Source organism: Pinus tabuliformis, chromosome 6 (genome assembly GCF_031772625.1).
Source record: "Pinus tabuliformis cultivar Carrire ecotype Pingquan chromosome 6, CPIR1, whole genome shotgun sequence".
NCBI lineage: Eukaryota > Viridiplantae > Streptophyta > Pinopsida > Pinales > Pinaceae > Pinus > Pinus tabuliformis.
The window spans coordinates 1,775,495,094-1,775,522,433 of record NC_142292.1 but is presented as its reverse complement, the minus strand read 5'-3'; the positions used below and the strand labels follow the sequence as shown (position 1 = coordinate 1,775,522,433).

The 27,340-nt window shown below is 37.3% G+C and overlaps 1 pseudogene; it reads right to left on the bottom strand.

Moving 5' to 3' along the window:
• Positions 1-27,135, bottom strand: part of LOC149266077 (serine/threonine protein phosphatase 2A 55 kDa regulatory subunit B beta isoform pseudogene) — a 66,332-nt pseudogene extending 39,197 nt beyond the window's left edge.
• Positions 27,136-27,340: the final 205 nt, after the last annotated feature.

Here is a 27,340-nt window from a genome sequence, read left to right as displayed (position 1 = left end):
GTCATCCAAGTAAACAACAACATATTTTTTAACTAATCTCTTAAAATCTATGTCCATTTCCCTTTGGAAAGTTGCACCCAAATTGATGATCCCAAAAGGCATCTTTTGATATGTGTATGTGCCCCATTTAGTTCGGAAAGTTGTTTTAAGCCTATCGTTTGGCTGAACTAGGTTTTGGTTGTAATCGAAAAACCCATCAAGAAAAGATAACATCTTAGATCCAAACATGACTTGAAGAATTTGTTCCATAGGAGGAAGTGGGAAGTTGTCTTTTTCGGAAGCCTTATTCAGGTTCCAGAAATCGATACATAGTCAGATATCACCATTCTTCTTCCTAGCGAGAACTAAGTTAGAAACCCATTTGAAATGTCTTACAAGGAAGATAATTTTGGCTTTTAACAATTTATTTAGCTCAGCCTTAATCTCGGGGTCGAGATTGGATGGAATATTCGTAACTTTTATTGAACAAGTTTTGATTGTGGCATGATTGGGATTATTTGTTGAATAATGGATGTATCAAAAGTTTTTAAATCATTGTATGGCCAAGAAAAAACATCCTTATACCATTTAAGAAGATTGCTTAAAGTGCTTCTTTCTAAAGGTAGACATCCTAATCCAATATTGACATTTTGCGCATTTTAGTCTCTACCTAAATTGATGATTTCATAAATCATGGTGGAAATATTGGTTTTAGTATTTACAAAATTATTGATCCTACGTTGAAGATCATAAAAATCCTCTAATTAAATTACAGACTTATATTAGAGAAATTTTGAGGCAAAAAATGGGCATCAAACAAAATTGTAGAACCAAAATCAACTTTATAAGAAACAATAGGATTCAAGATGATGATGTCAACCATGGGGGATCATTCACCAGTTTTGGAGTAAAAAGGTAAAAAAATATAAAAATAAATAAATAAATAAAAACTACTTTTTCAACTCGTATTTTCAACTTATTTTGCTATGGTTTTACTCAAATTTCAGGTGGTTTGGCCTATGGAAGCCCTAGTTGGTTTTATTTTGGTTTAACCCATATGATCCCACATTCATGCTTGGAATATGGCGCAAGGGGGATTAGCTGAAAGAGAGATTTGGTTCAGCCCAATCTATGGTTAGGTGGTACATGGAAGTCCCTGACTTGGTTGACATTTCCATACATTAATATGAGTTATTTTCTATTGTGATTAATGAGCACATGTACTAGTTTTTTTGTTGATCTTATGACTCTTTTTTCATGGTTTCTTTTTTGGTTACATGTTGGTTATATGCAAGGTTATATGATGTGCTCAAGCTATGGCTCTTGTCCATGATTTGATAAGTTATTGAATGGTTGATGAATGCATGGGATAACAAGTGTTGTTACATCTAACTTGAGATGGCATAGAACCTTCTTGGTGATTCTGATATGAAGTTCAGAATTTTATGATCAGATATGCATTCATGACCAATAACTTCTATGCTTACTATCTGTTTGACGAAATGTGTATCATGTATTAGGCATGTCTTGGTCAAGATCTTGTTTGACTATTGATTGTTTAGAATTGTCATCATCTTAGACATGATTCTGAAAAGTTTTGGGCACTTCTATGTCGTGGATTGAAGGCCATCCCTGAAAATGTAGCACAAATCTCACAACCACTCTCACAGAACTAAGGAATTTGCATCATAACCACATGGAGACAAGCTTATGGGTGTGGCTGTAGCCTCCCAACTGCATGCATGTTGTGTTGTGGGTGAGGTTATGATAAAGAAGTTTCATCTTAGGATTTGATCATTAAAGGTTGTGGGCTGACTTTTGAGTGATTTGACGCTCATTAGAGGTATCACTAAGCTTTCGATTTGTAGGCCCCACTTCCATAACTGGAACTTTGAGGTCATGTCATATCATAGTGGCACTGAGCTCATGTTTACCTTGGAGAGCTTGTAAAAGTGGGTAAATGTGGGGTGAGTTGTTACAGGGTGGTATCCGAGTGGGTTATGTTCTCTTTGGATGATATTTGATACCACACGGTGGTATCAGAGATTCCAGGTTCAAACACATGGACTGGATGGGCTAAATGCATATTGTTATGCATACATGCTAATTGTATACGTGTCTATTGTTTGGTAATTTAACTGTTCTTAAATTACTTCATTAATTGTCAACCAAGGTTCATGTACTTGTGAGATGAATGTGCACCATATATGCTAGGATTATTTCTATGGATTGATTGACTCTAAAAATGAAATTAACCTAAGTATGGACAAATGTTTTTAATGAAATTTAGAGAATAATTATGCACATGTTCTTTCAATTTAAAGTTACATTAAATCCTAATTACTTAACTGACTTGAAATTCATTACTTTGCAGAATGGAAAATCTATCTTAATTACAAAATTGAAAACCTAGTTCTACTTGCATAAAAATAAATGTTAACTTGTAAGAAAAAGAATCTAGTTCTACTTGCAAAATTGAAAACACTACAATCACTATTTTGCAGAAAGGAAATTCTACAGTAAATTGTAAATAAGGAATTTCTATACTAATTACATAAAAGGAAATTGCGTCAAAATGACCTAACTACTAATTGCAGAAGAAAGATTAGATGGAAAAGTTGTAACTCTAAAACAATCACTTGGGTGTGCAGTTAACTCTAAAGAACAATTTTGTTATCGTCTAAGAAATTAACTTGAGCTATGAAATCTGAAAAGAGAATGCATATAAAAATCAATTCTTTTTGGTATTTTCCTTTTATGAGTACTTTGAAATCAAAACAAAAATTGATAAAAATATCTCTGTGATGAAATTGATTAAATAAATTATGAGAGAAACTACTACATTATGAGCAAACTTGAAATGTAAAACAAAATAAAATAGCCTCACAACTCGACAGGGGGCCCTCCCGTGAGAACAAGTCTACTAACAATCAAAAGATATATTATGCATGCATTGAGAACAGAGTAATTGTATTAATCTGGAACAGAGTATCACCAACCTTAAAAATATACCACAATAAAACTTAATAATCAAACTATCTTCTGGGTCTCGCCTTATGGCCTTTATACAAATTTCATTAAACAACTTTTAAGAGTTCTATGCCGATACGAAATGAGCTAATTTGACATCTATGAAATGGATTTAGTTTAAAACTATATCTCCTTATGAATTTCTACTGAAAGAGAAATTCATAAGAGATTCTTCTCGAACCATATCGTAATGATTGAATAGGTCTTCAACACGCTCACTTGATATCTTTCTATTCTCATGTTTCCTTAACCACTGCACTATCATTCTTAGAGTTTGACTTTGAATTTTACTCTTAGATCTCTTAATATTCATCTCTTTCCAAGTCGTGTCAATAGGTGGTCATCCATGTGGTAAACATTGGTCATCTCGAGACACTCTTCATCCTTTTATTGAAGCACTACAACCTGTTTAACCATGGATATTGTTGCAGAATTCAACATTAGTTGCATAATGTTTATGATTATGGTATTGTAAGAATGCTTTCATTATAATTAATAAAGAAACATAGATTCTAAACATGGATGATAAATACCTTTTTATAAGTTGAATTTGACCTTGAGTATACTACGACTACTACAAAAATGGTGACAAAAAGGTGAAAGGAGATGGAAAAGGGTAGTAAAAAAGGAAACAATTTCAGACTTCAACATTCCCCCACACCAAAGGTATTGCATGTCCTCATGCACCAGAAATTCAAATTTGGTTCTTTTTTTCTCCTTCAATGTATGATTTATGAAGCCTGTGCAAGCACATCCAAACTAGTGATTTCCTTTTTCTTCTTAATGCTGAAGGTGGCCCTTGGTCTCTTCATCAAAATTTTACTCTACAAACCCCTGATTCTATTCTTAAGAAACTTGTTATTAGCCTAAAGTTTCTTATTTTTCTTATACCAATGGAAAATATGTAGAAGTATATTACGATTCTGGGTTCTAAGTATATAATTTTGAACTTTTGTTTCTTCCCTTTCCTATATCAGTTGTTTATCTAGAACCTCTAGCTCATATATGTCCTATGTCAAAGCATCTTCAACTCTACGTTCTTGTTCTCGAGTATTTTGTTTCAAGGAAATTTCACTAATTTCATTCTTTTGATACTAAAATATATTTTCCTTCTCTTGTTCTCTTTGTTCTAGAAATTCTACATAATCATAAATTTCCTATTGGACTGGGTCAATATCTAGATTTTTTCTTGTCGGGCTGACTGTGTGAGGTGGTGTTCTGTATCTTTCCTCTTCAATATCTATCATTTATGAAGATTGTGTACTTGAAAGTTTTGAAATTCATTTGCTTCTTCTCAATTTTTCTACTGATCCTCCAATGTGTTGTTTTTTTATTTTACTAACCTCTTGTTTTATTTTCTCTGCTTTCTCACTTTCTTCAAGTAACTTAGAGATTGAGTTGGATTTATTTCTTCTAAGACTTTGTTTTTCATTTATTTGTTTACATTTCTAAAAATACTGAGAAAATGGAGTATCATCCTCAAATGGTTCTTCTAGTACCTCTGTCGCATTCTGTTCTTGAATTTCTTCTTCAATTTTCTCTTTTTTCAGGGTTAGGGTTTGGTACTAACTTTTCTCGACTTGTCTTAAGCCTACTACTTGTTTATTCTATTAGTGTCAGTCTTTCCAGCCTTCCTCCAGTGATCAAACGTGCTCTTACAAAGTGATTTTGAAGTGTCAAGGTCAAATTTTATCATTTCAGTGAGTCTTCAAGCAAAATTTGGTCACTAGGCATTAGGTCTAGGGTTTGCTTTTACTCCTGTCAAAGTTGTCCAAATGTCGGTCCTTGTCACCGTTCAGCTGAGTGTACCGTCATTCAGAGGGTTTTCATCATCATGTTAAGTTCCACTGGGTCATTTTACACCTTGCTCATGCTTCAGTTGCGCCTAGATAAGGTTCATTTCCCTCTCCTAGGGTTTTGAAGGCAATTTCTCTTGGATAGTCAAATCATCAGCAAAACTTGTATCCTGATGTTCATCCACCTTCCCCTATCCTTAATGTACCTTATTAAACACTTCCCATCACTGAGATTCCCCAAATTCCTCATTTTCGCACAAACCCTAGTTTCTTGCTACAAACCCTATTTTCTAGGTTGGGCCTGTGTTTTGCCCTTTTGGACCCCTTCCCCTCACTCAATTTCTAAGATTCCACTTTCCCCTACTTCCTAACATCCCTCCCTACTTCCCAAAATTTCCTCAATAATTTAGAAGCTCCCTATCCCCTTCATTTCGCTTCATTTCGACAAATCTCTTGTTCCACACATTGGGGTAGGTTTTACTCAAATGATGTTTCTGAGCAATGAAATATGAATTTGGAAACAATGAGAGAGGTTTGTGTCCAAAACAGGCCAAGGAAGAAAAATCTCCTTCAAGTTTTACACAAGTGTCATGGTTTTAGAGAAATGTCAAAAATACTATTGCCTCAGGAGAATTGAATGCACCTCTAAAGTGACCTTGGGAAAATCAAGTTCTCTCCTAGCTTGGTTGGCCAAATGACTTTATTGATGAGTCAAATGATAAGTAGACACAAATATCTTTCCAATGAGCTATCATGAACTCAATTTGGAGTTGAGGAAGGCATTCAAAAGTTGACTGTAACAACACTCTGCCTTTAGGCAGCCTCATTTGGCACATTTTGACCAGTCTTGGGAGATTTCATTTTTGACAGAGAAAATGAACTCAAAATTGAAACATTCTAGTTGGGTTGGAAAGTGGACTCAAATACCTTTCCAATGAGCTATCTTGCACCTAATTTTGACACCAGGAAGGCCTCCAAAAGTCTCCTGCAAAAAGCACTACGCACAGGCTCTATGCGCCGCGCCTTCTCCCTGTGCGTCGCGCCACGTGGCACGCGCTTATGATAGGAGGATCCAAATGAATTTTTTTTTTATAGTTTTGGACTTTTCATGAGTGTTGGTGCATGGCCAAGAATTTTGGGCAAGTTTTGAGTCCTCAGGAGGTCAAAAACACCCTAAACATGATCTCTCTGCCCCAAATTTCACACACAGAAAGTAGTCTTGGGAGATTGAGTTTTTGGAGGGGAAAATTGGCACCAAATTCAGAAATTCCACTTGGGTTGGAACGTAGACAGGAATGGATTTCCGAAAAACACACTTGGTCTCAATTTGGACTTCAGGAAGTGCCTCAAACTCAACCTCAAAGTGGCGCGACGCATAGAGAAATTGGCGTGGCGCACAGAGAATTTGGGCTTGTTTTTCACTGTTCAGCTCAGCAATTCGCCCAATTTTGACCAGTTTTGCTTCTTGAAGTTATTCTTGACTTTTCATGATGTAATTTGACAACCATGATGTAATATTGGCACATTTTTACTTGTTTTAGAAGATTCATTCACCAAAAGGTGAAATGTGAGTGAATGAATCAGTTTCCTAGCATATAGGGGTAAGTTGTTTGACTACCTAATTTTCAGTTCCTTGTTTAGAATTGGTTCAAACAACTCCTAGAATGATGAGCTCGACCCCTAGAGGCAAAGGAATGGGTTGGGCTAGTCTATATCATGTATTTTCTAAGTCATTTTCAGGGTTGGATTCTTGGGAAAAGCTTGGCACTCTATTGTACATTCTATCTCTGCATTTTTGGCTAAGGAAAGGCCAGGGTTTTGCAACACTGTTTGGGATCGATGTGGCTTTATGTTTTGATGGTGTGATTCTATGAGTAATTGTAAGTTCATTAGTGCTATGCGTATCATTTTCTTGCCTCTTCTTCTGAATTTTAACAAATGAGTGATTAAGGTAGAATTCATAACTGCTATGCTCTGCCTTTGAATTTACTTAAATTTTCATGTTTTCATCTGTTTAAGGAGAATTCTTGAAAATCTCTTGCTCTCCTTAGCTCCTCACTGGTCTGATCTATCCATCTCACTCACTTTAAAGCATCAAAATGATTTCCTTCCTTGCCCCAATCGGAACTCTGCAAAAGTTGTGCCTCATCCCCAAGCTCAAATTTGCCTTTCCCATTTTTTCAACAAAACCCTCAAAAAACCAAATCAAATCCATGCACTTAATACCTAGCCTAAGATCAGTTGCAAATTTAGTCATCTCGAGCCTCATCGATTACCTTTTGCCGAGATTGACCCGGAGAGAGCCCTCTCCTGTCCTCATAGGGCTAGCTACGACGCTGAGCGTGGTTTGATGTGGACCTAGAACCTTGTATTTTCAACCTGAGACAAATCTAGGCTCTAACATAGTGGCGACCATACTGGGAAAGAAAATTGTTTGCTTGTTGATGTCATTGGTTTTCTAAGCTACGGACGGAGCCTGAAGTTATGCCAGGTAGCCTTCGGAACGCTTTTGCTTTGCATTAGCGCAAGTAGATAAACGCTGCTTCAGTCAATCTCGGTCTAGCTTGTAAACGTGACATATAACTTGTTAATTGCCCCAGTACATGTATGAAGTTCAGATCTGATTGTTGATGGTGGACAATGATCAGGCATAAGAAGGCTGAAATCATTCACCTGGCAACTTCATTCACTAAAAAATCCAGAGATCAATGATTCATGGTGACTCCACTGCAGGAAGATTAGTAGCTTTGAGCTTTTCAAGATGGATTGGGTTGCAAGAAGATATGCTCCCATTTGCCAATATCACATTCCAGGCTTTCCAAATAAGATTCCGAAGGTAGATTGGTCAAGGAATTTGCCTACATTTAAAGATGATGGTAGGAAGGATGCCACTTTACATCTGGTTATATTTCACATGCATATTCGCAAGTTGAAGGTTGATTTTCCTGAAGATTGCTTGATGAAGATATTCTTGGCCACTCTGGAAGGTAAAGCCCAATCTTGGTATGAAAGTTTGCCGCCTGCTTGTATTTACTGTTTAAAGGATTTTCATGCCATGTTCATTGAAAGATATAAAGACTCTTATCCATCATTAAATTTAGTTCATGACTGCTGCAAACATGCTTCTACTTTTATTGAAAGCCTTGAGAAATATTATGAGGATGATAATTTCATGGATGATGAGATCATGGAGGCCCTGTACGAAAATCCGTTTCAGCAGCAAAAAGACAATCATGAAAAGTTGCAGCAGGATCAAGATCTTAGTACGGTGGAAGTTGAAGGAATTTTGCATCTTGACAGTCAACAGGAATTACATGAAATAGATCAGCAGGCTGAAGATTTCCATATGGCTGAAAATGATGAAAGAAGAATTTTTATTTCAGATCTGGTTGAAATAAAAGAGGATACGCAGGAAAATGATGTTCCAATCTCATAAAACGATGATGATAAATCAGATCGAGAGACACATTGTGATGAGGAAAAAAATGTTGTTCCAGATCTCATAGAAGAGAATTGCATTGTTGGAGCCACCTCATATGAAGAAGATAGAGTTACAGACCTAACTGCCCTCATCTCATCAGAACACAGGCTTCATAACGAGGTAATCCAGTCAGTTCATGAAAAACAAGATGAAATCTTTGTTCAAGTAAGTGAAAAAGTTTCTTTGGATGCATCGTTGGTAGATGATATAAATGATAGTGTTGGGTTTCACGAAACATCTGAAGTTTCTTTTCTTATGATTGATGAATGTAATGAGAATCCGGTTGTCATATCATATGAAGATGATCTACAATATATTCAGACTGCCGAAGATCAGACCATTCAGGATTCCCTTTCAACTTTTTCTTCATATGTCTCATGTTTTGAAATGTTCTTTCAAGAGGAGATCTGCTCATCTACTTGTTCAAAATTTTTTGAGGACCAGGACCATACTTTTTCTGAAGTACATTATGAAGGAAGATCAGAATCAAAAGAAAAAGACATCTTGTTTTCTCAGCAGGAGGTGGCAATGGCAAATCTTCATGTTTTTCAGGATCCAATGGCAAATCTGCTGCAGTCAGCAGTGAAGGTGATTATTGCAGTGTTCAGTGATGAAGGAGATCATGGTCAATTATGTTTCTGGATGCCCAGTTACAAGTATCTATTGTTGACCAGAAGATCTGATCAGGAGAATCAATCAAGAAGGCATCTGTTGGATTGGTTACATTGGAAAGCTCATTACACATGATTGTACATATTTCATTAGTACGCAAGTGGTTGTCATCATGATTTGAAATCTTGATGGACTGCTGCCCTTCAATAAGCTTTGTAAGTTCTTGTTTTAGTTAAGTCAGTCATGAGTCATTTGTGAGTCAGTTTTCAGTCATGTTGGTTTCATAATTGAGTCGGTTTGAATCAAGTTTCAGTCAATAAATGAGTCAAAGTCTTGTGTTTTTTGTCGAAATAATGACACCATTGCCCAATGGATAAGGCACTGGTCTAGCTCTTCCAGAGATCTGCCGTTCTTGGCACCTCCAAGGAGCTACCATCCCCATTGGAGCCAATGTTAGTGTTAGTCTTTCCAAACTTCCTCCAGTGATCAAACGTGCTCTTACAAAGTGATTTTGAAGTGTCAAGGTCAAATTTTATCATTTCAGTGAGTCTTCAAGCAAAATTTGGTCACTAGGCATTAGGTCTAGGGTTTGCTTTTACTCCTGTCAAAGTTGTCCAAATGTCAGTCCTTGTCACCATTCAGCTGAGTGTACTGTCATTCAGAGGGTTTTCATCATGATGTTAAGTTCCATTGGGTCATTTTACACCTTGCTCATGCTTCAGTTGCGCCTAGATAAGGTTCATTTCCCTCTCCTAGGGTTTTGAAGGCAATTTCTCTTGGATGGTCAAATCATCTGCAAAAATTGTATCCTGATGTTCATCCACCTTCCCCTATCCTTAATGTACCTTATTAAACACTTCCCATCACTGAGATTCCCCAAATTCCTCATTTTCGCACAAACCCTAGTTTCTTGCTACAAACCCTATTTTCTAGGTTGGGCCTGTGTTTTGCCCTTTTAGACCCTTTCCCCTCTCTCAATTTCTGAGATTCCACTTTCCTCTACTTCCTAACATCCCTCCCTACTTCCCAAAATTTCCTCAAGAATTTAAAAGCTCCCTATCCCCTTCATTTCGCTTCATTTCGACAAATATCTTGTTCCACACATCAGGGTAGGTTTTACTCAAATGATGTTTCTGAGCAAGGAAAGATGAATTTGGAAAAAATGAGAGAGGTTTTTGTCCAAAACAGGCCAAGGAAGAAAAACCTCCTTCACGTTTTACACAGGTGTCATGGTTTTAGAGAAATTTCAAAAATACCGCTGCCTCATGAGAACTGAATGCACCTCTAAAGTGACCTTGGGAAAATCAAGTTTTCTCCTAGCTTTGTTGGCAAAATTACTTTATTGATGAGTCAAATGATAACTAGACATAAAGGGATTTCCAATGAGCTATCATGAGCTCAATTTGGAGTTGAGGAAGGCATCCAAAAGTTGACTGTAACAGCACTCTGCCTTTAGGCAGCCTCATTTGGCACATTTTGACCAGTCTTGGGAAATTTGATTTTTGATAGGGAAAATGAACTCAAAATTGAAAAATTATAGTTGGGTTGGAAATTAGACTCAAATAAATTTCCAACGAGCTATCCTGCGCCCAATTTTGACACTAGGAAGGCCTCGAACCGTCTCCTACAAAAAGCGCCACGCACAGGCTCTATGCGCCGCGCCTCAAGCCTAGTGCGCCGCGCCATGTGGCGCGCGCTTATGATAGGAGGCTCCAAATGCAATTTTTTTTATAGTTTTGGATTTTTCATGAAAAATCATGAGTGTATGGCCAAGAAGTTTGGCCAAGTTTTGAGTCCTCAAAAGGTCAAAAACACCCTAAAAATGACCTCTCTGCCCCTAATTTCACACACAGAAAACAGTCTTGGGAGATTGAGTTTTTGGAGGGGCAAATTGGCACCAAATTCAAAAATTCCATTTGGGTTGGAAAGTAGATAGGCAGGGATTTCCAACAAGAACACTTGGGCTTAATTTGGACTTCAGGAAGTGCCTCAAACTCAGCCTCAAAGTGGCGTGACACATAGAGAAATTGGCGTGGCACACAGAGAATTTTGGCTTGATTTTCACTGTTCAGCTCAGCAATTCGCCCAGTTTTGACTAGTTTTGCTTCTTGAAGTTATTCTTGACTTTTCATGATGTAATTTGACAATCGTGATATAATATTGGCACATTTTTACTTGTTCTAGAAGATTCATTCACTAAAAGGTGAAATGTGAGTGAATGAATCAGTTTCCTAGCATATAGGGGTAAGCTGTTTGACTACCTAATTTTCACTTCCTTGTTTAGAATTGGTTCAAACAACTCCTAGAATGATGAGCTCGACCCCTAGAGGCAAGGGAATGGGTTGGGCTAGTCTATATCATTTATTTTCTAAGTCATTTTCAGGGTTGGACTCTTGGTAAAAGCTTGGCACTCTATTGTACATTCTATCTATGCATTTTTGGCTAAGGAAAGACCAGGGTTTTGCAGCACTGTTTGGGATCCATGTGGCTTTATGTTTTGATGGTGTGCTTCTTTGAGTAATTGTAAGTTCATTAGTGTTATGTGTATCATTTTCTTGCCTCTTCTTCTGAATTTGAACAAATGAGTTATTAAGGTAGAATTCATAACTGCTATGCTTTGCCTTTGAATTTGCTTAAATTTTCATGTTTTCATTTGTTTAAGGAGAATTCTTGAAACTCTCTTGCTCTCCTTAGCTCCTCACCGGTCTAATCTATCCATCTCACTCACTTTAAAGCATCAAAACAATTGCCTTCCTTGCCCCAATTGGAACTCTGCAGAAACTGTGCCTCATCCCTGAGCCCAAATTTGCCTTTCCCATTTTTTCAACAAAACCCTCAAAAAACCAAGTAAAATCCCTGCACTTAATACCTAGCCTAAGATCAGTTGCAAATTTAGTCATCTTGAGCCTCATCGATTACCTTTTGCCGAGATTGACCCGGAGAGAGCCCTCTCCTGTCCTCGTAGGGCTAGCTACGAGGCTGAGCGTGGTTTGATGTGGACCTAGAACCTTGTCTTTTCAACCTGAGACAAATCTAGGCTCTAACATCTTCCTCCTAGACTTCTACACAATGATTTATGACTAATAAATCTTGCCAATTATCTCCCTTGGTTTCCATATGTGCCTCTATAAGAATTTTTATGAGTCCATGGCGATAAAGGCAATTATCAATGGACATAAACTCTCTTTGTATACTAGATGCCATTTTTCTAAGACTTTGGAGCAAGAAGTAAGGAAAATTGATTTCATTTCTGTCAATAAAATGCATCAGGAGTTGGGCATGGTAGAAAAATATAGTTCCAAATATACCTTCACAAGTTACAAACTTTTGGATAGTTCCAAATATAGTTCCACTTTTGGATACTTTTGGATGGTAGAAAAATATAGTTCCAAATATACCTTCATAAGTTATAAACTTTTGGATAGCCAACAATAGATTTCTCCATTCCCCTTTTAATGAAGTGAATGGAATTCCCTTTTTAAAGATGGATATATCCATACCTAGTTCTATGAGGAAATGTATCCAGTCATTCTCTTTAATTTTTTTGTTCTTTAACCAACTTTCTCCATTTCTAGGCAATCCCATAGCTTCTGCCACAATGGACTCTATTAGGATAAGTGAACTGGATCTCTTCAGCTACCAGAATTATCCAAGATCTTTTACTTCTATGATGTTATCAAAATTGGATGTTAAAGAACATAAAACAACCACATATGCATGCTAGGAAACAAATCATAATGGCAGCCATTAAATCAAGAACGCAAACACATTGATAACAGAGTTCACCCATTGTGGGCTACACCTCTGGGCCCTGGTGTCAAGAGTACAGAGACTGCTTCATTAAATGTTGCAAATGATGATGATGTGCATGGTATGTTCTTTGTCATTACAAGGACAAATACCCTTGACCTGAGTGGTGTGTCTCTCCATGAGACGTTCTCCCTACAAGAACTCTCACTCAAATGGGTCCTCCTTCAGCATGACAAGGTAAAAAAATATCACACAATGTGGCAACAAGTAACCATCAACATAATGGTAATCAGGGATCTCAACAATAAATATATCATCTCAACAAATCAAGAAGAAAAACATGACATAATTGTATCATATACCTCCACTTCCGGTGATGGCTGAAAAAGTTCAAAGCTCAACTGCAGAAATCGCCCACACCATAGAATTCTTGGCAATGAGTGGTGTAAAATTGACTATAAACTTGTCCAATTCTAACACCGTCAAATTTTGGACCCTTGATAATCTTGAAGATTCTCCAAAAGTTTCCTTCTTGAATATGGCTGGGAAATCCGCTGGTCAGATGAAGATTCTCAGCACACCACTATGCTCCTGTGAAATTATGTGAAAAATGACTATAAATTCAGCATCATTCTGACACTGGAAAAAATCAGCCTCCAAGGAATCTTTTAGATTCCACAAGATTATCTAAATATTCTTAGCTGCTAGACACCTGCAATTCCGCTTCTCAGATGGAGATTCTGACTACACGGTTGGACTCCTGATAAGAAAACATGAAAAAATAACTATAAGCATGTCAAATTTTATCATTGTAAATATTTTACCTCACGGGGAACCTTTTAGGCATCAATTGATTCTCTTGCGTCAAGGTTCCGCATCTCTGACTGGGCATGGTTCCGCCTCGTTGAACTATGTCATGGTTCCACACTTCAGAGTTCCACTCTCCTCTGTTGGTAGCTCGACGCTCCTTCGTTCCTGTTGCTACCTGGTCGAATGAACTTTAGGGTTTGAATAAGGGCGCGCTAATAGATTTACCAACACCACCACCGTGGAACGTTGGTTAAGTTGATGAGGTAGATAACTCTGCACCAAAATCCCCGGTCCTCCAAAATCATGAACAAAATCTACAACTGATGTGTAAAATATTTGCACCATAAGTGTCCTGATAGGTCACCCTTCCTTCTCCTTCACCTCTATTCTTTGAAAATTACATGCTTAATTACATGACCAATTATGACCCCATCATCCCATACTTTCCACGATTTTGTAACACATACTCCGTGGTCAAGTTTACATCAAAATGGAAACAATACCCCAGTTATCAATACAAGGCCAAAACATCATTGTTGCTTCAACAGGTGATGGAAAACACATCATCACTTTTACATTTATATCGCAACACATGATTTACAAAAATGTGGCCATGACAAGCTACCATATATAGAAAAACCGTCTCTTACTCAACAAAGTGAACCACGATGAATGTGGCGAATTTATTTGTTGAACATTTTCATTGACTGGTTTCTGCACGGGTGATTTGTCCTTAAAACACTACTCTAGATGGAGCCTCCAACATGTGGATCTTTGATGACCACCTTTGTTGTAATGAATACAAAAAGTCTTCTTCCTCCAGACCTATTTAGCATGCTTCCTTCCCTGATGTGGAGAAGGCCTTTCATGCCTCATCCTATTTCGTGCTGCCATTCACTTCCAGCACTCTATAAACACATGATTATGTAAACCACAAAAACTACATGTTTTTCTACGCCATGATTTATGTTCATCATTAACATGCTTATATTCAAGATGAACCTTGGAATAATGAGACTTTTTATACCTCTCTTGGTTATTTCTAGTGTAATTATGGTGATGAGAGCTTTCCTTAGCTCTTCCTCTGTGATTTTCCCTGTCATGGGAGGATGGTGATGTGTTCCCACCATTATCTTTCCTTGGCGGTTTCAATAATGTCTTGGAAGCACCAAATCGAGGTCTTTGCACCACCTCTAATGGCTGAGTCATGCCTCGACCATTAACACTAATTCCTCCTCCTTTATACCCTGTATTGGTTGTTGAAAAGTGTGCAACAAGAAATGCTTGTTGAGAATGCAACAAGATGATGGAGCTTAGTGGAAAGGAGTCGCCTTCACTAAGTGGGCCCGCAGGCAAATTATGGCGCAAGTTATATTTTTGGTTCCCTGCAGGGATGATCACAGTAGGAGTGACCACAACAGGGATGATCACAGCAGGAGTGACCACAGCAGGAGTGATCACAGCAGGAGTGATCACAGCAGGAGTGATCAAAGTCTATTTTTAGACTGGCTGTCCAAAATAGAAAAGTCAAATATTATTGTCTCATAATAATATTTGGACTATAAACTTGATCTTATTCTCTTGGAGCACTTCAGTTTGAGATACAGAGGTGGCACATGCAGCTGTCAGAAGGAAGTATGCTTTATTTGTGGGTCAGTTGAGTTGTTGCATGCATGACTTCAGTTAGAACTCAACCAGTTGAGTTTGGTGGAGTTGGTTGTAGAGTTGATGGAGTTGTGTTCAGTTTGACTTGGTTAAACTAGTTGTAATTAGTCTAACTGCAAATAGACTAATGATGAGTTGCTAAACTAATTATTAACTCATAATGCAACTATAGAATACATTAGTTAACTCAGTTGCATGTCAGTGCATGTTCAGTTCAGCAGGGACAGGTGTTAGAGGATCAGATTTCTATCAGTTGTGACTATAGTTGTGCATGATGATTTGCACAATCAAAGGGATTGAGTATGCCAATTAATTGGCCAATACCAAGTATTATAGCCTCTGCTCACGTCTTTCCCAATGTGAGTGATTCTTTGGAGGTTAAATACGAGTTTGGTAAACCATTCTCATTCATTCTTGAGCAGGTATTGATCTGTGGAGGCAGGCAAGCAGTGGAATAGATTTGGAGATCAGATCTGAGCTGTATTGTGTGTAACAGGTGGATCTGGTACTAGATTGCTTGTGATAAGCATTGTACTTTGTAATGTTACATGATTCAATCAATATAATATACAGATAGTTGGGGTTTTTAGCGATATGCTTTCCCCGGGATACATACTGTGTTAATAAGTTTGATTGATGCTTCTATGTGTACCTGTGAATGTTTCTGCTTCTGTAAATTGATGATCAACGTAGAGGAGCTTATGTATTGTGTATGTATTCTGCAATAGTACATGATCAGGATAATCTCCATTGAATATGTGTCATATTATTCAAAATTTCTACATGGTATTGGAGCTGCTTGATTTGTAGAAGAGATTTTTATAGGATATCAAACGAGGATTGATCATCGGATCTATTATTCAGAAAGTGTTTACATTTTATTTCTTCAGGCAGAGTCTGCGATCGGGCCAGGTAGCCTCTGGATTCATCCTTCTTTTGGAAGGTGAGATATCCGATGAATGCCCATACAGTCGATCTTCGTACAAGAAATACTTTGTTCTCACGAATTCTAGATCAGAAGCGGTTGAGTTTTGAGCTGGTGGAATTCGAATTTAATTCCAAAGCAAGGGCGAAACTTAGAAACATTAAGTGTGAGAATGGAGACAGTATGCCCCAGTATCTCACGAAGTTCACCCAATGCCGGGATGAGCTGGGAAGTGTGGGGGTGACTGTCGGATGAGGATTGTGAGTTTAGCACTCCTTGACCTTCCTAGGAGTTGGCATAACTACCAGGACTTGGTGAATGGAAGGGAGAAACTGCCAAGATGGGAGAGACTTTGGTCATATCTTGTGCAGGAGGAGATTAGACGAAGCACCAAAGATGGTTCTTCATCCATGCAGGATGAGGAGAACTGTGCCTTAGCGAGTAAGGTGAAGAAGGGGAAGGAGAAGGGTTCTCTTTCCGAATCCAGTTCTTCCAGTGGTGGGAAGAAGGTTGAAAAGTTGAAGGTGAGATGCTTTCATTGTCATGAGTTGGGCCATTATGCTACTAATTTCCCAAAGAAGAAGTCCAAGAAGGGATCCGGGGAAGGATCTGAAGGTGAGGCAGCCTCACTTGCTTCACAGTTTGAGTTGGACTTCACACTCTTCGCATGCATGGTTTCATCCATGGTGGGAAGTGGTTGGTTTCTTGACAGTGGAGCTTCTTTCCACATGACCGGTGACAAAAGTTTGTTCAGTACTTTAGAGGAGAAAGATCTCCAGATACTCATAGGGATGGGTAATGATGAGAAGTATAGTGTCTCAGGTGTAGGCACGGTTATTTTTCAGAGGGAGCATGGAGCTCGCCTTACCTTGACCGATGTCAAGTATGTACCAGGACTGAAGAGAAACTTGGTGTCGATCGCGATGCTGGAAGACAGAGGCTATGATGTAGTCTTCAGTAAGGGAAAGGTTTTCCTTAGAGACGTCATCACTAGACACGTGAAGCAGATTGGTTCACGGGTCAAGAACCCGTATGCTCTTGAGGTTCAAGATGCATGCAAAGCCTTGAGAAGCGAGGCAATTGATGGAGACTTGGTGGTTGAGAGGGAAGGTATGTTGCCTTTCAACATGCAGAGCTAGAAGAAGTCTCAGACGATTATGGAGGAGCCACGATTGGTGCAGTAGCTTCAGGAGGTTGTGGAGGAGCCACAACAAGGGAAGCTGAGAGGAGATCGAGTAGAGACATCTACTCATGCAGAGACCTCTAGTAGGGGGGAACTTTGAGCCAGGTGGGCTGAGGGATCGCATGTAGCCATACCTCCAGGTAGGAGGTGGGGTTATGTGGATTGATCATCCCAAGGAGGAGGGGCAGGATCCTTGAGGTACCCAACCTCTTGGATGAGACCTTGCTATGGGAGCCCCAATGTGTAGTAGCAGGAATTGACTGATTGGGTAGAGACAAATTCAGATGGAGTGGCAGAGAGAGCGACAGTGCATGGAATCCCAGGACAACACATAGCTAGCAGGCTGCAGCAATGAGAGAGGCACAACTGTTTTGCACAGTGCTAGGTGGCACAGAGAGGTGTGCAATGGTGCGAGATGCATGGAGATGTTGCAGTAGCGCAGATGTCAGAGAGGTAGAACTTGTCAGCAACAGGTAGAGCTTCAGCATCAGAGGATGTTTCTAGCCCAATAGGGAGGTCAGTTGGGAGGTGCAGTGCAGATGCAATGCTGGGAGATAGAACTAGCAGCAGCACATATGCAGTCAGAGATCAAAGTGATAGAGGCTAGAGCAGTCAGATACTGAAGAGCACAGAGATGCAGAGTTTTCAGTCGACAGAGGCAATAGCAATCAGAGACTTTAATGATAGAGCAAGTGGACCGGCCAGATGTGTTGCATGGAGAAAATTCCAGAGTTATAGGATCGGGTTTGATAGGAAGCCTTTCTTGTTGAGAGGGAGTGTTGAAAAGTGTGCAACAAGAAATGCTTGTTGAGAATGCAACAAGATGACGGAGCTTAGTGGAAGGGAGTCGCCTTCACTAAGTGGGCCCGCAGGCAAATTATGGCGCAAGTTATATTTTTGGATCCCAACAGGGATGATCACAGCAGGAGTGACCACAATAGGGATGATCACAGCAGGAGTGACCATAGCAGGAGTGATCACAGCAGGAGTGATCACAACAGGAGTGATCAAAGTCTATTTTTAGACTGGGTGTCCAAAATAGAAAAGTCAAATATTATTGTCTCATAATAATATTTGGACTATAAACTTGATCTTATTCTCTTGGAGCACTTCAGTTTGAGCTACAGAGGTGGCACATGCAGCTGTTAGAAGGAAGTACGCTTTCTTTGTGGGTCAGTTGAGTTGTTGCATGCATGACTTCAGTTAGAACTCAATCAGTTGAGTTTGGTGGAGTTGATTGTAGAGTTGATGGAGTTGTGTTCAGTTTGACTTGGTTAAACTAGTTGTAATTAGTCTAACTGCAAATAGACTAATTATGAGTTGCTAAAATAATTATTGATTCATAATGTAACTATAGAATACATTAGTTAACTCAGTTTCATGTCAGTGCATGTTCAGTTCAGCAGGGACAGGTGTTAGAGGATTAGATTGCTATCAGTTGTGACTATAGTTGTGCATGATGATTTGCACAATCAAAGGGATTGAGTATGCCAATGAATTGGCCGATACCAAGTATTATAGCCTCTACTCACGTCTTTCCCAGTGTGAGTGATCCTTTGGAGGTTAAATACGAGTTTGGTAAACCATTCTCATTCATTCTTGAGCAGGTATTGAGCTGTGGAGGCAGGCAAGCAGTGGAATAGATTTGGAGATCAGATTTGAGCTGTATTGTGTGTAACAGGTGGAGCTGGTACTAGATTTCTTGTGATAAGCATTGTACTTTGTAATGTTACATGATTCAATCAATATAATATACAGATATTTGGGGTTTTTAGCGAGATGCTTTCCATGGGATACATACCGTGTTAATAAGTTTGATTGATGCTTCTATGTGTGCCTGTGAATCTTTATGCTTCTATAAATTGATGATCAACATAGAGGAGCTTATGTATTGTGTATGTATTCCGCAATAGTACATGATCAGGATAATCTCCATTGAATATGTGTCATATTATTCAAAATTTCTACATTGGTAAGGAGTCTCATGCCAGTTCCTGAAATGGGTACCTCAACGTTTCATACAGAAATAACATAATGTGAATATGAAACTGAAGAATGATCAACATTGTTTACCTCAACTATCAATTCTAAAATAGGTGATGATCACTTTGTTAAGCCTTTGTCACTCTTCAATTATTTCAAGGCATCTTCTGCGGCTTGTAACTGAAGATGTAATCTCTGCTTCTCCTCTTTTTCTTCTTGTAGGAGTCTCCTAAATTTATCATTCTCTACTTGAATGCTCTGACTAATCTCCTCATTTGAATGTTGATAAGATGATGAAGAAGATGAATGTACACTCAAGGGGGTATATGGAGCATTGTTCGCTACTCTTTCTTTCTCCCATCCCTCTCTTTGCATTTTCTTCTCATAAGCTTCATACATTATGTCCACCATTTTTGACATCCCGAGGAGGTCCTTGTACATATCTCTTTCATCCTCCATTTTCTTTATTTTTTCACGTTCAATCGTTCACACTCGCAATTCACATCAATGAGAAGACCACTCTGATACCAAACTTGATCCAGATCTCTTCAGCTACTGGAATTATCCAAGATATTTTACTTTTGTGATTTTTGCATAATTTCATGTGAAAGAACATTAAACAACCACATATACATGCTGGAAAGGAAAGAAATCATAATGGCGACCATTAAATCAAGAACAAAAACACATTGATAACAGAGTTCAGCTAGTGTGGGCTACGTCTCTAGGCCCTGGTGTTAAGATTGGGGAGGTTTCTTCATTAAATATTGCAAATGATGAAGATGTACATGGCACGTTCTTTGTCATTACAAGGAAAAATACCCTCCACCTAAGTGGCATGTCTCTCCACTAGACGTTCTCCCTATATGAATCTCACTCAAATGGGTTCTCCTTCAGCATGACAAACTAAGCAAATCTCACATGATGTGGAAACAAGTATCCTTCAACATAATGGTAATTAGGGATCTCACACTAAATACATAATCTCAGCAATTCAAGAAGAAAAACATGACATAATGGTATCATATACCCCCACTTTTGGTGATGGCCGAAAAATGCAAATGTTAGCTATTGAAATGGCCTACACCATTGAATTCCTAGAGATGAGTGGTGTAAAATCGACTTTAAACTTGTCCAATTCTGACACCGTCAAATTTTATACCCTTGGGAAACTTCAAGATTCCCCAAAAGATTCCTTCCTGAAGATGGTCGAAAAATCTGCTTCTCAGATGAAGATTCTAAGCACACCACTGCACTCCTCACAAAATTTTGTGAAAAATGACTATAAAGTCAGCATCATTCGCACATTGGAAAAAATAAATCTCCAAGGAATCTTTTAGATTCCACAAGATTCTCTAAAGATTCTTAGTTGCTGGACATCTACGATTTTGCTGCTTAGATGGAGATTTTGACTGTGCGGTTGGACTTCTGGCATGAAACGTGCAAAACTGACTACAAGCATGTCAAATTCTGTCACTGTGAAAATTTTACATCCCGAGGAATCTTTTAGGCATCAATTCATTCTCCTGCGTCAAGGTTCCACATCTTTGACTGGGCATGGTTCCACCTCCCGGAACTGTGTCATGGTTCTGCATTTCACGGTTCCACTCTCCTTCGTTGGTCACTCCTTCGTCCTCTTGCTACCCGGTTGAATGAAAATCAGGGTTTAAGTAAGGGCATGCTTACAAATTTACCAACGCCACCACCGTGGCATGTTGGTTAAGTTGATGAGGTAGAGGCGGGGAGGTCGGGGGTTCCAATCCCACCGACACCCCACCTTGTTGTTTTTTTGAACCAAATGTTAAATTTAATGTTGACTGTCATTGCATAACCATTGAAATCTATTATATTTTTGTAGTATGTGCTATATTTGGTGCAGAGTTATGTTGGTGGTTAGTTTAATTATAGGACCGCTTGGTGGGGGCCAACCCACGTGGGCCGGGCAGGTTTGAACCCACTGGTACTGCACTTAGGATGTCGTTGCCATGGCCTTCGGGCTTTGGAGTTCCACCGAGGTTGGGACGGGTCCACCGGGGGAGGCCTGCCCACCCCACACATTATAATTCAATGTCATACAATGTCGGGGTGTCATGGGGTGGCGTGGGTGGTGGCCTACCACCCCCCTTATTATATATATATATATATATATATATATATCTATATATATATATATATATATATATATATATATATATATATATATATATATATATATATATATATATATATATATATATATATATATATATATATAGTCATTTTGGCCAAAACTAGGGGTCATTAGAAAAATTAGGTGTTCGACAAATTTGCCTACTTTTGGGAGCCAAGTTCCATGCCCCAGACTTAGTCAATTATTAGGATCATTAATCCTGGCCCACATGCCCACTTTGACCAAAAATTTGACCAACCCTATCTCCTTCGTACGAACTCCGATTGGAGTGTCGTTCACATCGTTGGAATGCGGGCAATGAGCACTTCGATCTGGTCTGGTTTTGCTGCCATCTAACCACTTTGATTTTCAAGCTATTATAAGCCCTCTTTGACCTCTTAGGGTCTCTAGAACCACCTAGATCAATAAGCTTGATGTCTCTAATTTCTACTTCAACCTCATCAAAAGCTCAAGCAAAAAATTTGGTAACCTCTGTCTCATGCCCGTCAATTTTTTCAAAGAATTGGTGTCATCCTACTTGCTACAATTGGTCTCTAACCCTCGAGTATGCTTGAAGAAATTTCACTCCATTTGGGTCAAAGCGAACAATCGTTCCCATGGAGAGAAGAAGTTTCAGTCTTTGATTGTTTCCTTTTGACAGGGATAATGGAAGTTTGAGAAAGGGAATGAGCGAAGTGTGAATGATAGGGGTTTTGAAGTGAGAAAAATGAATATGAAATGGAGTTAACTGATAGAGAAATAAGGTGCTTGATGGAAGGAGTTGTGTTATGATTGAATTGTACCTTCCAACAATTCTCAGATCTGATTTAAGAGGATCGAAGGAATGTATTTGATCTTTAGCAGACTGATGTGACCAACAGAGTAATGATGAGGGAGTATGGTATAACGGTCATGACTGTAATAGCAATTTTATAAGGTCTTCAACATTTTTTTTAATAAAATCATCCATGAATTAAAACCTAAGTTCTTATATGAAAAATAATTTCAACATTTTACATACCCCTACTTTTGTGAATTCCTTTACATTCTTTTGCCATGGATTTTCTAATGTAAAATTCAAACTTGGCTATAAAATTGAAGATCGGTTGCAGAATGATATAAATTATGTTTGTTGCTTTACCATTTCTTGAATTTTCCTTGTTTGATCAGGAGAAGACTTCTTTATTGCTAATGTTGGTTTCCGTGGTCAGTGAAAGTACTAATCCTTAGAAATATTGCTTGCCACCTGAAATTTATTAGAAAAAGAAGGGTAGAAAGAAATAGGGACAAGAAATAGAGGATTATGAAAATCTAAACCACTAAGAGATCTTGGTTTTCAGTTAATATTTTCTGTATAAACATGCCAACATAGTTGGTTTTCATGTTTATATATATATATCTATATATATATGTTTTTATTTATTATTATTATTATTTTTCATTGGAAAAATTACAATGAAGTTGGAGAGTGAGGTGAAGAATCTCCTTTCTTGACCAACTTGAATTCATAATTCTCTTGCAAATATTTGACAAATTCTTCCTTTATTAGTGGTTTATTGATACAACCTTAATCTATGACTATTAACAAGGAAAGTAATTTTTTCATCATCAATAGTTTTGATTTTTTCTTCTCCATTATAAAAAATAGTATAAACCTCATAAGGATTAAGCCAATGAGTTTGAAATTTCCCTTGAAAATATTTTAACTTGGAATAAAAAAGAAGAGCCCAGTCACCTTGCTTGAACTTTTTAGCTTTGATGAATTTGTCATTTCACATTGATCTTTGTTGTTGAACTATGCTAGTTCTTTGAATAACATCTTTCCAGATCTCATCTAGCTCATTCAATTGTTCTAATCTCTATTTCTAAGCTTCTGATAGATCAAGGCCCAATTTAGCTGTTGTTATGAAGGTCTCCACTTGGAACTCAATTGGAAGCAAAACTTGCTTTCCATAAACAAGCTCATAAGGAGTATGTCTAGTTGTATTCTTCCATGTAGTTCGATATGCCCATAATGATTCTAGAGACTTTTCTACCCAATCCTTCCTAAGAAATGCATATTCTTGGTAAGAATTGCTTCAAGTACTTTGTTGGTGGATTCCACTTGTCCATTGGCTTGTGGATGATATGGAGTCGACTTTTAATGTTTGATCTTATATTGCTCCATGATCTTTTACACCAACTTGGATGTAAATTGAGTACACCAATCTATTATAATTTCTCTTCGAACACCAAACCGAGTAAAAATATCCTAAAAAATAAATACTAGTACAACTTTTTTTAGTTGCAAATAAATTAGGTTTAGCTTCTACCCATTTTGTAACATAATCTGCACAAACAAGTATGTACCTTTTCTATTTATATGGATGATTTATTAGTCCAAAAAAATATTGATCCCACTTCTCAAAAGGTTTTATGAATACCTGTGGTTGTAGAGGCATTTAATCTCATGGAATGGGATTCCCCATTCTTTGACAACTATCACATATTTTGACATAGTCTTTGGCATCCTTGAAAATGGATGGCCAATAATATCCCAAAAGAAGGATTTTTTTAGGAGTTATTTTGTCAGAAAAATCTCCTCCACGTGGCTCATCATGATAAGCTTTTAAGATTTCAGGTACTTCATCTTCTCCAACACATCTTTGAATAATCAGATCAGGTCCAGTTTTGTACAATTCTCCATCTACCCAAGAATAAGGTGCACTTCTTTTGATCACTTTTTGATTTTCTTTGGATGATAATTGTGGAGGTAACTTTCTTGTAGCCAATTAATTAGCAATATCTGCAAACCAAGGTGTTTTAGTAAATACTACAAAAATATATTCATCAGGAAATTTATCTTTTACAGGAACATCCTCATTATTATTTTGCATTCTAGAAATAAAATTAGCAACTATATTTTCTTTTATTGGTCTATCAAGAATAGTAATGTTGAATTCTTGTAACAATAGAAACCATATTGTGATTCTACCATTAGTAAATAGTTTTTTCATTAGATATCTAATGGAAGAATGATCTGTATGAATGGAAGTTTCATAACGAGTGATATAATGACAAAATTTATTAATGCCATGCACAACAAATAAAAATTCCTTTTCTGTTACAGTGTAATTTAACTTTGTTGGAGTCAAATTTTTTCTTGTATAATAGATGGAATAACAAGTTAAATATTTTTGTCCAAACACAGCTCCTAGAGCTATATCTAAAGCATCAATAGAAATGTGAAAAGGAAGAGCCCAATTAGGTCCCCTTAAAATTGGTGTTTCTGTAATATTTTGTTTCAATGTCTCAAATTATTTATGACAGTCAGAATTCCAAACAAATTCACATTATTTTGTAAGGAGTTTGAAAAGTGGAGAGGTTATTTTTGTGAAATTTTCTATGAATCTTCTATAATATCTAGTAAATCCGAGAAAACTTTTAACATCTCTTTGACAAACAAGAATTGAAATTTTAGAAATTATTTCTACTTTAGATGTTTCCACTTTAATTCCATCACTTGAAATATGGTGGCCTAAAACAATCCCTTCATTGAACATCATAAAACATTTTTGATGGCTTAATGAAAGGTTTTCCTCTTTACATCTAATAAGAACTTTTTCCAAATTTCTAATAGCTTCTTTAAAAGTATCACCATACACAGTAAAGTCATCCATGTATACTTCCACACAATCATGTATTAGATTAGAAAAGATACCTAAGACTACTCTCTGAAATGTGGTAGGTGTATTACATGATCCAAAGGGAAGAACCCTATAGGCATATTTTCCCCATGGACATGTAAAATTAGTTTTAGCTTGATCTCTTGGTGCTAGTTGGATTTGGTTATATCCACTAAAACCATCTAAAAATGAAAAATACTTCTTTCCTTCCAAGGTATCTAGTATTTGATCTATAAAAGGTAGTGGAAAATGGTTTTTCAAAGTAGATTTATTTAATTCCCTATAGTAAATACACACTCTCAATTTTCCATTGTTCTAAGGAACAATCACTAAAGGTGACACCTATTGACTATCTGATATTGGATAGATGAAATTCACATTAAGTAACTTTTGTAATTCATCAACAATTTCTCTCAGATTAGGATTCATCCTTCTCTGAGGTTTTCTAACTGGTTTGACATTTTCTTGAATATAAATATGATGCATAAAAGTTTTAGGATCAATCCATTTCATATCATTGTACTCCCATGCATAAGCAAAAGAGTGTTTTTATAGCATCTGTATCAATTTCCTCTTTTGAAATTCTTCCAAATTATTATTAATATTTAGTGTTTTATCTGGAAAAAATTCTACTTGAGAATTGCCAAACTTATCCATAGAATGTAAATCCATTGGGTGAAATGATAGATATTCAATATTGTATTGTTCTTAAAAACTTTGATCTTGCTCACAGTATGAAGAAGAATCCTTATTATTCATTAAATTTATCAATTGATCTTCTTCATCTAATTTTGAAAGAGTATAAACTGGTTGCATATCATCAAAGTATTCATTATCATCATCTATCCAAATTTGACTTTCTACTTTAGTTATTTTTTTTGAAGGAGGATAAAATGTAAATTTATTAGTTGAACTTCCATCAGAGATATACATATCACAAGATCTACAACTTATGAATGCATCAGCTATAGCTAGCCAAGGTCTACGAAGGATCAACGGATGGCCTCCTTGATTATTCTTGGGAGTTTAAATCATGAAGTCTACAAGACATTCCCAAGAATATAGATAAACAAACACATCTTCTAATACTCCATTTGGTTTGATAACAAATATATATGGTAATTGTAATAATGTAGGAGTATATTGAAGATTAGGAAGCTTAAGTTGCTCCATTGTTTATTTACTCATGATATTGATGAATGCTCCTAGATCAATTAAAGTGTTTGGAATGTCAACATCATTGAAATGAATTTTCATAATGGGACTACGAGGATCTAGATATTTTTGAGCAATAGGTTTCCCCATCACGATATCAGCAATTTTTCCTACCTATTGGATTTTTTTAACATCTTTTCTCTTTGTTCCTGGTTTTCTAATGCATATCTCCTTAATAGTTTTTGAAAACATTGGTATTTCCGTTATAGCTTGGAGTAAAGGATTTTTAATGAAAATATTCTTAAGTTCATCTAACATATCATAATTTGGTAAAAAAAAATTCCTTTATATTCCTTTATCAATTTTGATCCTTTCAGGAAAAGGTGGATCTTGTAAAGAAGTATAAGGTTGTTATAATAGGGAACCATAGGATCTTGCTTTATTTTCTCATCCCTTGATTGCACACGAACATATTCCTTTAGAGAAATATTTTCTAGATCAAGATTTGCATCTTTTTCATGAACTTCATCCCCTTTAGATTTTTGGATGGCAATTGTTGGTGACTTATTTTGTAAAAACCTACCAGATATAAGTTTGACATCATTTAGACCTAATGGGGTAATCATACAAGCTTGAAAATTTTGTCCTTCAGTATTATAAACGACTTGTTGATTTTTATTGTTCAGATTTGGAAGTGTTTTTTTTTTTTCTGCATAAAGGCTAAACTATTGTATTAAGGAAAAGAAAATATTTTACAAAAGAGGCCGTAGCCTATGAAGATGCAAAGGAGTATCTTCTGTCAGAGAAAACTACAGGTGCTCAAGGCGACCTGGATTACACATATAGAGATAGTATCAGAAAGCATATCCGACCAGACATCGACAACCATACAAAATGACAGCTTTTGAATAGAGAAATCTGCCTTTCCACTGTAGCTTGCTGCAGAGACCATATTTTCCAAAAAACTAGGAGTGCTGAAATATCTTGAGGGCTCCCTACCGCTAAACCGACGCCTTGACTCTTCTATGCCAGAATGAGTCCCCTCCAAATTCCAAAACAGTTGCATTAAACAGCAGAGAAAGCATGAATTAAGCCTTTGATGGCTCACCTGGAACAATTTCTGGTTGGTGAATTTCTTCATTCGGCTTCAGATTGAT